Source organism: Callithrix jacchus, chromosome 15 (assembly GCF_049354715.1).
Source record: "Callithrix jacchus isolate 240 chromosome 15, calJac240_pri, whole genome shotgun sequence".
NCBI lineage: Eukaryota > Metazoa > Chordata > Mammalia > Primates > Cebidae > Callithrix > Callithrix jacchus.
Genome location: NC_133516.1, coordinates 72359463 through 72373165, shown reverse-complemented (window position 1 = coordinate 72373165; position 13703 = coordinate 72359463). Strand labels below are relative to the sequence as shown.

Below are 13703 nucleotides of genomic sequence, written 5' to 3'. Positions count from 1 at the left end.
ATGATTAGAACCAAGGACTTCTGATGCTTCACTAACAATCTTTCTACTACTTTGCCACTGAGTTAACTGTCTCTAATTATGTGCTGCTATGTTTATTTGGAGAAAAAAAATTATAAGTTATATTTCTTATGCTCAATCTCTGCTTTAACTGCTTTTTTTGGGGGCTTTAGCTTATAAATTTAGGGCAGCTCTCACATACTTTAACTTCTCTCCATTTCTCCACACACTTATTATAATCACTGAAGATTCTACAACTTATTTCAACAGAAGAGGTTGAGATTGCGAGTTATTTCCTTTTTTTTTTTTTTTTTTTTTTTTTTGAGATGGAGTCTTGCTCTGTCACCCAACCTGCAGGGCAGCGTCATGATATCGGCTCACTGCAACCTCCTCCTCCTGGGTTCAATAAATTCTCTTGTCTCAGTCTCCCGAGTAGCTGGGACTACAGATGCATGCCACCACGCCTGGCTAATTTTTTAATTTTTACTAGAGATGGGGTTTCACCATGTTGGTCAGGCTGGTCTCGAACTCCTAACCTCGAGATCCTACCCACCTCAACCTCCCAAAGTGCTAGGATTACAGGTATGAGCTACCATACCCAGCTATGAGTTATTTCTTTACAGACTTCTACCACTACAACTACACTCACCAATTCCATATTTTAACTCTTACTTATATACATCACAGGCAAACGCCTCTCTGATCCAAACATCTTATCTTAACCTCACACACTACACATAATTTGCCTAGAAGCCAGACTGGAATGCTATATTTTCTGCTATTTACATTTCTCCTTTAAAGACAATGCTTAAGAATCACTTCCTCTGTCAAGATAACTCACAGGGAAAAGATGAAGTCTTGATCTTTTGGATGAAAGACCTAAATCTAAAACTCTCATATGAAAACATGGGTATAAATCTTTGTAACCTTAAATTAGTCAATGACTCTGTTTGTTTTTTTCCTGGTCCTTGATATAGGATAGGCAATGGTTTCTTAGATATGACACCAAAAACATAAACAACAAAAGAAAAAATAAAATAGACATGATCAAAATTAAAAACTGTTATGCTTCAAAGAACAAACAAAATGAAAAGATAAACCACAGAATGAGGAAATCATCTTGCAAGTCATATATCTAATAAGGAATCTGTACAAAGAATATATAAAAAATTATAACTCAATATTAAAAAGAAATCCAATTAAAAAATGGACAGAGGACCTGAACAGACATTTCTTCAAAGAAGATATACAAATGGCCAATAAGCACATAAAAAGATGATTGGCATCATCATTAACCATAAAGGAAACGTAAATAAAAATGTGATACTACTTCACACCCACTAGGATGGCTATAAAGACAGACAATAATAAGAACTGGTAAAAATATGCAGAAATTGGAACCCTCATATATTGCTAGTGGGAAAATGTTACAATACCTTTGGAAAATGGTTTGGCAATTCCCTAGATGATTAATCTACTCCTACATGTATATACCCAGGATAAATGAATACATATGTTTCTACAGATATTCACAGCAGCACTATTCATACTGTCCAAAAAGTAGAAATAACATAAATGTCCATCAACTGATAAATGAATAAATAAAATGTGATCTATCCACATAAGGAATATTATTTTGCAATAAGGAAAGAAATATATTACAACATGGATAAACCTTGAAAACAATGTGCTAAATAAAAGTAGCCAGATCCAAAGGACCATGTTTCTGGAAAAAAGCAAGTCCCAAAGGGCAATATATTGTATGATTCCCTTGATACAAGATGTCCACAGCAAGCAAATCTATAGGGATAGAATATAGATTAGTGATTGCCTACGGCTGGGGGAGAATGAGAAGATTGGGATAATGAGGAGATTGGGCAGTTATGGCTAACAGGTACGGGTGCGGGGGGAGGGTTCCTTTTGGGATAATACAAATGTTCTAAAATTGTAGTAATGGTTGCACAACTCTGTGAATCTACTAACAGCCATGGACTGTATACTTTTAATAGGTGAAGCGTATGGTATACGAATTATATTTTTAAAAGCTGTTTTAAAAAAGTCACTCCTCCATGAAATAGTCCCATAGACAAGTCTCATTTTCAGTTTCCTTATCTTTGAAGCTTCTTATGAAAAAAATCTTGGTTGAACCAAGTCTCTAAGGAAGATTTGCTTGTAATTTGTATATCTGAACTTAATGATCAGCTGAGAATTTCAGAGGGACTGCGATAAGGCAGGAATTAAACATTCCATAAAAGACTGTTTTTGTAGAAAAGTGTCATCTTTACTCCAGCATATCTCCTATGGTAAATCTGTGGAATCAAGCAGCTACTCCTCTATATGTTTATGTAGGTGTATTCAGAGCAAAAAATTAAATCATTAAGTGACAAAACAGAGTTGTAGTAACATTACACAAATGGCATCATGGAATATGCATGACTGGTATCAGAATTAGAAATACTGATAAAATTTTTATATTACAATGAACCATTGATTCTTTTGGATAAAAAAAGGTCTCTTGATTCTAAACAATTAATGACTTATTTACTTAAATGCCCATTCCTGCTAAAGAAAAAAATCTTGACTCAGAACTTCAAAAATAAAATTAATTGAAGTCACAACCTGCTTGCTATTTATTAACTCATTTTCCAATCAAGCTTTTTAAAATAACTTCACTGTTTCATAAAATGTAATTTCTCTGCATTCTGGCAGGTTTCATTTGCCAAGTGCACTTGCTTTTTAGAAAAACAAGCACAGTCATAATAGTAGCTAACGAAGCTGTCCACAGTGAAAAGCCTCCTTAATTTCAGTGACGTGTAAGAGTATGATTTTAAAAGATTTTCTTTGAAATTATTTAAGCTTCTGGATTAATTCTCACTCATATTGTGTTCCACGTATCAAGTTAGATGCAAAATAGATGCTTACATTGCTGCTAAGATATGTGAACCTTACAATTTCACCTTTTAACTTTAATACTGGTACCAAGTAGGTGTCTAGAGGTCAAGGAGCTCTGGTAGTAATTTCAAGGGAGAACCTAAGAGTGTGGCAGAAAGATTGGCTGTTGTAGTTTTTAGAAACATCAAGTACTTTTAAGTTAATACAACCCATTTAACTTCACCATTTTCTTTTTCCTTTTCTAATTTTATTTTTAATATAAATAGACAGGATCTTGCTATGTTGCCCAGGCTGGTCTCGAACTCCTGGGCTCAAGCAATCCTCCCAGCTCAGCCTCCCAGAGCACTGGGAATACAGGTGTGAGCCACCACACCCAGCCTCTTTATTATTTTTTAAGAGGTGAGGACTGGCTATATTGCCCAGGCTGGTCTCAAACTCATCCTCCCACCTCAGCCTCTCAAGTAGCTGGAACTATATACACACACTACTGTGCCCAGTATAACGTCACCACTTTCTAAAGAAAATAATAGCATGCATACACACATATATATCACCTTCTTATCATCACCAAGGTTTTCAATCATACATATTTAATATAAAATGTTAAAGAGTTTCACATATATTTGATATAATCCTCAGAACAGCTCCAAGAGGCAGTAATTATAATTACTACCACCCCTTAACTCAAAGAGGAAGCTGAGAGGATCAGAAACTGACTCAAGGTAACAAAGCTGAGAGGTAATAAAGGATTTCTAATCCAGGTTTTCAGCTTACAAAGCCTATCTGTGTCTTGAACTATTATGACAATAATCATTTAGAGTTAATCATTTAGAGTATATCAAGAATCTTCCTCACTACTCCACAGAAGGAAAAATTCAAAGTTCAAAAAGTTCAAGAGACTTCTCCATTATCACACAATAATAGAGCAATTTCAGGGGAAGATGTAGACATATTGAGTAATAATGGAGAGAATAAAATTTCTTGTAAGACATGCAACTGCCTGTCATGTGCTAAATAAAATTAAATTAGATTCCAAGGAATCAGCTACTGGAGGCACTGCTGTCTACTAGGAAGATTCTTTCATTTAGGAGTACAAAAACAAAGAGAAAAAAATTTCCTTACAATTTTAAAACATGCAGTCACACTTTTTGAAACTCATTCTTCTCTTGGGCTTGTATGATGAGATTATAAAACGTTTTGTTGTCATATCCTACAACAACTGTATATCTTCTTTGTGAGCACATAGAATAATAGCTTCTCAGCCATAGCACTAAACTGAGCACTTCGCTCCACAGCTCAGTCTCTGCCAAGAGTAGCTTTGCGTTTCTCTAAGCTGACTTGTTTCCACAAGAATCCTCCCCTTCAGAGCAAATGCCCTGATGGTTGTGATTGTAGCCTTTAGTTCTTCTTACCAGACATTCTGGATCCTAAGGATTTTAGCTACTCTTTCTCCATTTCAGCCGCACAGAGCAAGTCCTTCCCAAAGGAGGGAAGAGAGAAGGCTTTAAAAAGACAGCTGAGGCCGGGCGCAGTGGCTCACACCTGTAATCCCAGCACTTTGGGAGGCCGAGGCGGGTGGATCACGAGGTCAAGAGATCGAGACCATCCTGGTCAACATGGTGAAACCCCATCTCTACTAAAAATACAAAAAATTAGCTGGGCATGATGGTGCGCGCCTGTAATCCCAGCTACTCGGGAGGCTGAGGCAGTAGAATTGCCTGAACCCAGGAGGTGGAGGTTGCAGTGAGCCGAGATTGCACCATTGCACTCCAGCCTGGGTAACAAGAGCGAAACTCCGTCTCAAAAAAAAAAAAGAAAAGCAAGATGGGGCCAGGCATTGTGGTTCACACTCGTAATCCCAGCACTTTGGGAGGCTGAGGTGGATCACCTGAGGTCAGGAGTTCGAGACCAGCCAGGCCAACAAGGTAAAACCCATTTCTACTAATAATACAAAAAATTTTGCGGGGCATGGTGGCACCTGACTATAATCCCAGCTACTCGGGAGGCTGAGGAAGGAGAATCGCTTGAGCCTGGGAGGCGGAGGTTGAAGTGAGCCAAGATAGCGCCACCACACTCCAGCCTGGGCAACAGAGCAAGACTCCATCTCAAAAAAATATACATAAATAAAAAGCAAGATGTGGCTGGGAGCGGTAGCTCACGCCTGTAATCCCAGCACTTTGGGAGGCCAGATCACTTGAGGTCAGGAGTTCAAGACCAGCTTGGCCAACATGGTGAAACCCCATCTCTACAAAAAATACAAAAATTATCTGGGCATGGTGATGCAAACCTGTAATCCCAGCTATTCGGGGGGCTGAGGCAGGCAAATTAGTTGAACCCAGGAGGCAGAAGTTGCAGTGAGCCAAGATCATGCCATTCCACTCCAGCCTGGGTGACAGAGTAAGACTCTTTTTTTTTAAAAAAAGGAAGATGGGGTCTATCTTTGTTGCCCTGGCTGGCCTCAAACACCTGGCCTTAAGTGATCCTTCTGCCTCATGTCTGTAATCCCAAAGTTCTGGGATTACAGACATGAGCCACCTGCACCCAGCCCTTAACCTCTTTCCTATTTCCCTTTTTTTTTTTTTTAAATCCCTGCAAGGAGGGAGGAAAAAAATAACTAAGTACACTTAGAGAAAATTTAATAAATATGCATGTAGCTTTAAAAACTGGTTTAATTTTTTTAACTATGCAGACTGATGACTATTGTGTAATATAAAGTATTACAAACCATGGTTCTAAATTTGATTCTGCAAGTAAATTTGGTGATAATGAGCCAAGTCACATTTACACTCTGCCTCACTTGTCCATTTGAATAATAGGTATTTATTTTTCCCTAAGGGTATTAGGCAGTTTAAGGAAATAAAGCATTGCTAGCATTCTTAAAAGAGCAAATGAACCAATATAAGAAATATCTAAAATAAATGCATTCTCAATAGTTTAAAATTCTCTAGACCTAATTCCCCTACATTCTTTTCAAGGTCGGGAGTAAGGTTTCTTGTGTTTATTATTATACCACTAGCACCCTGGGCAATGCCCAGAACATAGGAGACACTCTGCTGGAGATAAGTGTGGAGGAGCAGAAAGAACACCTACTACCTTACTTAGCCTCTTGCTAGTTTTGTAACCTTGGGCAACCTTTTTAATCCCAATCTCAGTTTCCTCATCAGTACAACAGGATAATAATTACTTTGTATCATTGTCCGGAGAATAAATCATTGTTATGAGAATGAATCAATGCATAACAGTACTTTTTTTCTAGGCATATAAAAGTTATTCAACAAAATGTTAATTCTTCATATATCTGAAGACTGATTTAAAACCTACATTTAATTAGGCAACACACGCTCCATTAATGTAAGCTGCAGAATGATTTCTAAAAATAAATTCAGAGTCCCCTCAGTTACATATATATAAATAAAATGGTTCAACATTTTTTTGCATCATAAACCCCTTGGAGAATTTAATGAAAACTATGTATTCTTTCTCCAGAAAAAAAAAAATGCACACACATACAACTTTACATATAATCCTAGGAAATCCATGGACCCAAAGTTAAGTTCTCTTATGTAACTTTTTGCTTTGGTTACCAGGAAGGTAATTTGACTTTATCAGGTAGACCCTGGTAGCCTACAGATTATGTTCTCATGTTCTCTATGACCTTTCTTTAAAAGCTTGTCTTATGTGCTTAAAACAGCTTCTGTGTATAACAGGCCTATTCAGATTTAAATTTAGACTTCAAAATATTCAATTTGTATAGCTGAAAATTTAGAAGCCGAGAAACGATCCAAGATGGCCGATCGCTAACATCCCGGGATTGCAGCTCTCAGGGAAGGCACGGAGAACTAGAGGACGCCACACTTTCAGACAAATTCTGGTCGCTCACGGAGCAGGAGATCCCCCAGTGGAGGAAACACACGGGTGGCCAGCGCGACTCTCGTGGCCGGTGCAGCGGTTCCGCCGGCACCTTGGCGCGCCAGCTCTCGGAGCAAAGTAAACAGGTTCGGAGGACAGGCCCGGGTCCCCAGCAGGACACCAGAGCCCGGCAGCGGCTGTGACGGCACCTTGGCGCGGGAGCGCTCGGCGCAGAGTAAACAGGACCGGTTTCCCTTCTGACCGAGGTTTGGAGCCCCAGGAAGGCAGTCACCTACTACGGACACAAGAAGGAAGCCAGACAGGAGAATCCTGGGCAGAAAAGCACCATCAGTTTTAACGCCGCTGCTCTGGCCCTGGGAACTAACAACCTGGACGTCCACTCAAGAGACCTAATCTGAAAGTTGGTAATTTCAAAGAGACAGGAGGATAAATTTACAATGACGGGAAGAAACCAGCGTAAAAAAGCTGAGAATACTCAAAGTCAGAACGCCTCTCCCTCTAAAGATGATCACAGTTCCACATCAACAATGGAACAAGGCTTGATGGAGAACGAGTGCATCCCAATGACAGAATCACTCTTCAAGGAATGGATAATAAGAAACTTCAGTGAGTTAAAAGACCATGTTGTAGCCCAACGTAAAGAAACTAGGAACTTTGAAAAAAGGTTTGATGAAATCCTATTGAGAATAGACAACTTAGAGCGGAGTATGAGTGAATTAATGGAACTAAATACAATACAGGAACTCCGAGAAGTATGCACAGGTTTAAACACTCGAATTGTTTAAGCAGAAGAAGGGATATCAGAGGTCAAAGTCCAACTTAATGAAATAAAACGTGAAGAAAAGATTAGAGAAAAAAGGATAGAAAGGAATGAGCAAAGTCTCCAAGAAATGTGCGACTATGTGAAAAGACCAAATTTACGTTTGATAGGTGTACCTGAATGCGACGGAGAGAATGAATCCAAGCTGGAAAATACCCTTCAGGATATTATTCAGGAAAATTTTCCTAAACTAGCAAAGCAGGTCAACATTCAACCCCAGGTAATACAGAGAACACCACAAAGATATTCCTCAAGAAGAGCAACCCCAAGGCACATAATCGTTAGATTCACCAGGGTTGAAACAAAGGAGAAAATACTAAGGGCAGCCAGAGAGAAAGGTCATGTTACCCACAAAGGCAAGCTTATCAGACTTACAGCAGATCTCTCAGCAGAAACTCTACAAGCCAGAAGAGAGTGGGGGCCAATATTCAACATTCTCAAAGAACAGAACCTTCAGCCCAGAATTTCATATCCAGCCAAACTAAGCTTCACAACTGAAGGAAAAATAAAATCTTTTATGAACAAGCAAGAACTCGGAGATTTTATTACCACCAGGCCTGCTTTACAAGAGCTTCTGAAAGAAGCATTACACACAGAAAGAAACAACCAGTATTAGCCTTTCTAAAAATACGCCAAAAAGTAAAGAGCACCAACATAAAGAAAAAGTAAAGAGCACCAACATAAAGAAGAATTTACACCAACGAATGGATAAAACAGCCAGTCAACATCAAATGGCAGTAACCCTAAATTTAAATTGACTAAATCCCCCAATTAAAAGACACAGCCAAAACCCAATGGCATTTTACATCCAGACCTGTTTCACATGCAAGGATACACGAAGACTCAAAACAAAGGGATGGAGAAAGATTTACCAACCAAATGGAGAGCAAAAATAAATAATAAATAAATAAAAAGCAGGAGTTGCAATTCTTGTATCGGAGAAAATGGATTTTAAAGCAACAAAGATATAGTGGTAAAAGGATCAATGCAACAACAAGAGCTAACGATCCTAACGCCCAGATACGAGACTTAGATTCAATGAGACAGAAAATTAATAAGGATATCAAGGACTTGAACTCAGATCCGGAACAAGTAAACTTAATAAATATTCATAGAGCTCTCCACTTCAAATACACAAAATATACATTCTTGTCAATACCACATCACACCTACCCATAAGTTTAAATGAAACATTGATTGGCCATTATTAATACTCAATTTTTTTCAAAATAAAGCAATATTTCCATTTACTCTCCCTCTTTCTTCCTCTCCTTTACTTATTTTTTTTTTTCTTTCCTTCTCTCAAAAAAAAGAAATCAACTTGTAAACCTCTTGATCCAGGTCGGCAATGTCTCTCATTGCTTGATTTACTTCTTCCCTTCCCTCCCTCCTTCCCTCCCTCCCTCCCCGCTTCATCCCTTCCTTCCTTCCTTCCTTCATCCCTTCCTTCCTCCCTACCGTCCTTCTTCCCTCCCTTCCTGCCTTCCTCCCCCCCACCAAAAAAAAAGAAAATTTAGAAGCCAAAGTTTTTCCTTAAGCTTTTAGGATCATCTTATAAATCATATGGTTCTTTTCAAAGCTCAGCAAAGTCTGGCAACACTTCAGGAGTATATACATAATATTTGGCTCCATTTATAAACTTACATACTTTCATTTTAAGCTAAATAATTTCAAAATTATTTTAAAATATTTTCAATACTTAAATTTATTATTGGATTTATTTTATCCTCACTGTATTTAATTTCATCCCCCTCCTTCCATATGTAACCAATCTTCTATATTTGCAGCTACCACCAACTCCCTGGTGTAGATGTCATCCTCATCCCACCTGGGTTCTGAAACTCCACACTGGGCAACATCAATGCACCATGGATGCCCTTGTCACCCAACATGAATCTGACCCCTTATCATCAGGCTGTACAGCTAAACAGACCCATTCCTTCTCCCCATATCCCCTGGGCTTGACGTGTCACCTGTCTGTACCCACTCCTTCCCACTCATGTCCTGCAGTAGCAGGAACATACTTTTCTCCTATAGTAATAACTAGCAAAGAATCCTGTAAACTGAATACAATCCAGGAAAGTCCTTGGAAATATCTATGAAGAGAACTTGAAGAAAAATGAACTTTAAACCATTTTCACATGGGATAAGACTTAGAAATATATTATTATTGAATAACTAGGAAAACATGGACTTAATCAGCACTCTTAGCTGAGCAAGTAGGTCGTGTTACATATAACTGAAGAAATTTTAACCTATTATCTACAGAGACCCAATATTCTGTGGCAAATCCAGAGCTAGGTTCCACACACCCTATGTCTCACAACTGTATTGAAATAAACAGCCAGGTCATCATGCCACTTCTCTGGTATTCTGCCATTCAGTTCTTGCCTGCTACATATGGGTAAATGGATGAGATTTGGGGTTTTTGGCTGTTGTTGTTTTAAGTGCCAACTAGGAAGCTAACTTTTAGGTACAACTTCATAAAATGTTTCGTAAGTCATTATAGCAGCTACCATGTACCCAAGAGCTGTACTAGGTGCTATTTAACTTGAATTCTGGTCTGGGTACGGTGGCTCACATCTGTAATCCGAGCACCTTGGGAGGTGGAGGCAGATGGATCTTTTAAGGCCAGGAGTTGGAGATCAGCCTAGCCAACGTGGCAAAACCTCGTCTCTACTAAAACTACAAAAATTAGCTGGGCGTGGTGGCGTACACCTGTAATCCCAGCTATTCAGGAGGCTAAGTGCTTGAACCCAGGAGACTGAGGCACAAGAATCCTTTGAAGCCAGGAGGTGGAGGTTGCAGTGAGCCGAGACTGCATCACTGCACTCCAGCCTAAGTGACAGTGAGACTCCACCAAAAAAAAGAAATAAATACTTGACAAAAGTTACAAACCCACCACCACCACAAAAAAATTACCCTACTTGTTCAAAATATACTAGAGTAAGGAATCCAGATAAAAATCAAGCAAATCCCCCAAATCTGACAACACTGTACATGAATAAAGATCTATGGAATAAGATTCTCAAACACCAATTATGAATCATTTAAGCTCTGATGTCATATGAAAAACTCCCAAAGAACCAGTCCACTACTTATAGCTAGTGATATTAATAAGAATAAATGACTGTAGTCATGTATACATATTAAACTTATAAAATCCTTCCTGCCAAATATTCACAGAGGAAACAAAATGGAAAGAAAAGATATGGGGTTCTGAGCAGCTTACAAGAGGTATGAGATATTTAATTTTGTTTTGATCTCTTAAAAAATAAGCCAGGTATCTTCATTTGTTTCAGAGAATTAAAAACAAAAATGTTTTAATATGAAAAGTGAACTAATTTGTTTTTGATCTCAGGTCAAAAAGAATTTGGGTTAATTCTGAATTTGATTTGCCAAGACTTAAGTTATAACTATCATTATATTAAGTTTGATTCTAGACTGATAAAACAGAATAATATGGAAAAGGGAATATTTAATATGTAGCACAAACCACATTTTTCTTTACACATAACAAAATACTTTCTTGTGAGGCAAATCAATATTCCAGAAACACACAAATACAGAAATCTAAATGTGGGACGAACTGAATCCTGTTGAGACCTGTCTCAGCTTTCCAATATGATGATCTGTGATTCAAATATCCTGAGTATCTACTGGGTTCCTGTTTTAAATCTTGCAGTAGACCTCTAAATGGCAAGTTCCTCTCTGTTAATTACACCTTCAGTAGAACAAACGTACTGCATTTTACTGAAATTATATGCATATGATGCATTATTATGCATTTTTAAGAAAATACACTTTGTTCCAAATGATAGTTTCACTCACCTCTAATAGACAGTATTTTCCTGACTAAGTCGCTTGGGTAAAAGAATGTTTCAAAATCTTGTCTCTATTGATTGAGATGAAGTTTTGTTCTTGTTGCCCAGGCTGTAGTGCAGGGGCTCAATCTTGGCCCACTGCAACCTCTGCCTCCCAGGTTCAAGTGATTCTCCTGTCTCAGCCTCCTGAGTAGCTGGGATTAGTCTTCTGCCACCACGCCCAGCTAATTTTTTGTATTTTTAGTAGAGATGGGGTTTCGCCATGTTGGCCAGGCTGGTCTCAAACTCCTAACTTCAGGTGATCCACCTGCCTCAGCCTCCCAAAGTGATGAAATTACAGGCATGAGCCACTGTGCCCAGCCTTCAAAATCTTTAAAAATATTCATATCCTTTGAATCAGAGTCCACTTTTTAGAGGCTATCCTATGGAAATAGATCTAAATATTTTCAATTTTACATAAGAATTAAGAAAAAACAAAAAGCCTGGCACAGTGGCTCACACCTGTAATCCCAGCACTTTGGGAGGCTGAGATGGGCGGGTAGCTTGAGCCCAAAAGTTTGAGACCAGCATGGTAAAACTCCATCTCCACAAAAAAATACAAAAATTAGCCAGACATGGTGGCACATGCCTATAGTCTCAGCTACTCAGGAAGCTTAGGTGAGAGGATCACTTGCACCCAGGAGGTGAGCTGAAATCATGCCACTGTACTCCAGCCTGGGTAACAGAGTGAGACCCTGTCTCAAAAAAACAAAACACAACAAAAATTAGGGAAAAAAAAGACAAAACCCCAGGCTGGGTACAATGACTCACATCTATAATCCCAGCACTTTGAGTGGCTGAGGTAGGAAGATCACTTGAGGCCAGGAATTCAAGACCAGCCTGGGCAACACAATAAGACCTTACCGCTAAAAAAAATTTTTTTGTTTTAATTAGCACGGCATGGTGGCAAGTGCCTGTAGTCCCGGCTACTTGGGAGGCTGAGGGAAGATATCTTGAGCCAAGGAGTTCGAGACTGCAGTGAGCCATGATTGTACCACTGCACTCCAGCCTGACAGAGCAAGACCCTGTCTCTTCAAACAAACTACCAACCCTAAACACTATAATAGCTTTTTTTTCCAAGATGGAGTCTTGCTCTGTTGCTCAGGCTGGAGGGCAGTGGCACCATCTTGGCTCACTGTAACCTCCACTTACAGGTAAAAGTAACTCTCCTGCCTCAGCTTTCTCATTATAGGCACATGCCACCACCCCCAGCCAATTTTCATATTTTTAGAAGAGACAGGGCTTCATTATGTTGGCCAGGCTGGTCTCGAACTCCTGACCTCATGATCCACTCACCTTGGCCTTCCAAAGTGCTGGGACTACAGGTGTTAGTCACAGTACCCAGGCCACTATAATACCTTTTCTATCTTCAACATGCATACTGAATTATCTGTAGGACTTCATGCTGCCTATCTTCTATTTACTGTTAGAATGATGAGGCCTCAGAACCCCTTATTCCTGGAACCTAATTGCTTTAAATGAATGGGAGGGGTTAGAAAATATTTAACTTAGGCATAACCTAAAAGTCTGCACTAACCTAGACAGAAGTGAATGCTTATACTATGAAAGGACCACCTTAATTCTGACCTTCCAACGCAGCAATCCTCTATTTCCCAGCTGTCAGCAATAAACTTAGGACAGTTCTCTAGGTAGCATTCTGAAAGTAGAAATAATGGCATCAGCAGAATGCTTTCCCTCATTCTCTGAGTGAGCGAGCAGTGACCTTATCTCTTTCCTTTATGGATCTAGGTTAACACTATCATTCATGATATTAATGTCTATATATTCACTAGAACAGAATTTTTGATGATTGATTATATATGTCCCTGCAGAGTATTAAAAAAAAAAACAAAATTCAAACAGTCATTCATCACCAGAATCACAATCAGACCTATACCCTCCCTGGAAGGTCATTCTTTAAAGCTTCTATTCTGGATTAAATATATCCAATTCCCCAGCCACTTGAAAATCATTAATGAATGATCAAAAGGTATATTAAAGAAGCTAATTTAATACACTAAAACAGTAAGCACCAAATGTCTAAATGAGAAAAAAAATCAATTTGGAAGAATAAGCCACCTGTATTAGCCAGTTCTCATACTGCTATAGACACACCTGAGACTCAGTAATTTATGAAGAAAAAAGGTTTAATTGACTCACAGTTCCGCAGGCTGTACAGGAAGCATGGCTGTGAAGGCCTTAGAAAACTTATAATCATGGTGGAAGGCAAAAGGGAAGGAGTCACATCTTCACATGGCCAG

At 38.9% G+C, this 13703-nt stretch overlaps 1 protein-coding gene across 36 annotated transcripts in view; it reads right to left on the bottom strand.

The window, feature by feature from the left end:
* Positions 1-13703, bottom strand: part of TMCC1 (transmembrane and coiled-coil domain family 1) — a 254921-nt gene that overhangs the window by 92518 nt on the left and 148700 nt on the right. Inside the window, exon 2 of one of the 36 annotated variants that reach the window (XM_078351761.1) lies at positions 1-13703. This exon is cut by the window's left edge and continues 14758 nt beyond it; it is cut by the window's right edge and continues 23079 nt beyond it. The exons of the other annotated variants lie outside the window; for them this stretch is intronic. The gene's annotated coding sequence lies outside the window, so the exon portion shown is untranslated. 36 annotated transcript variants of the gene reach the window in all.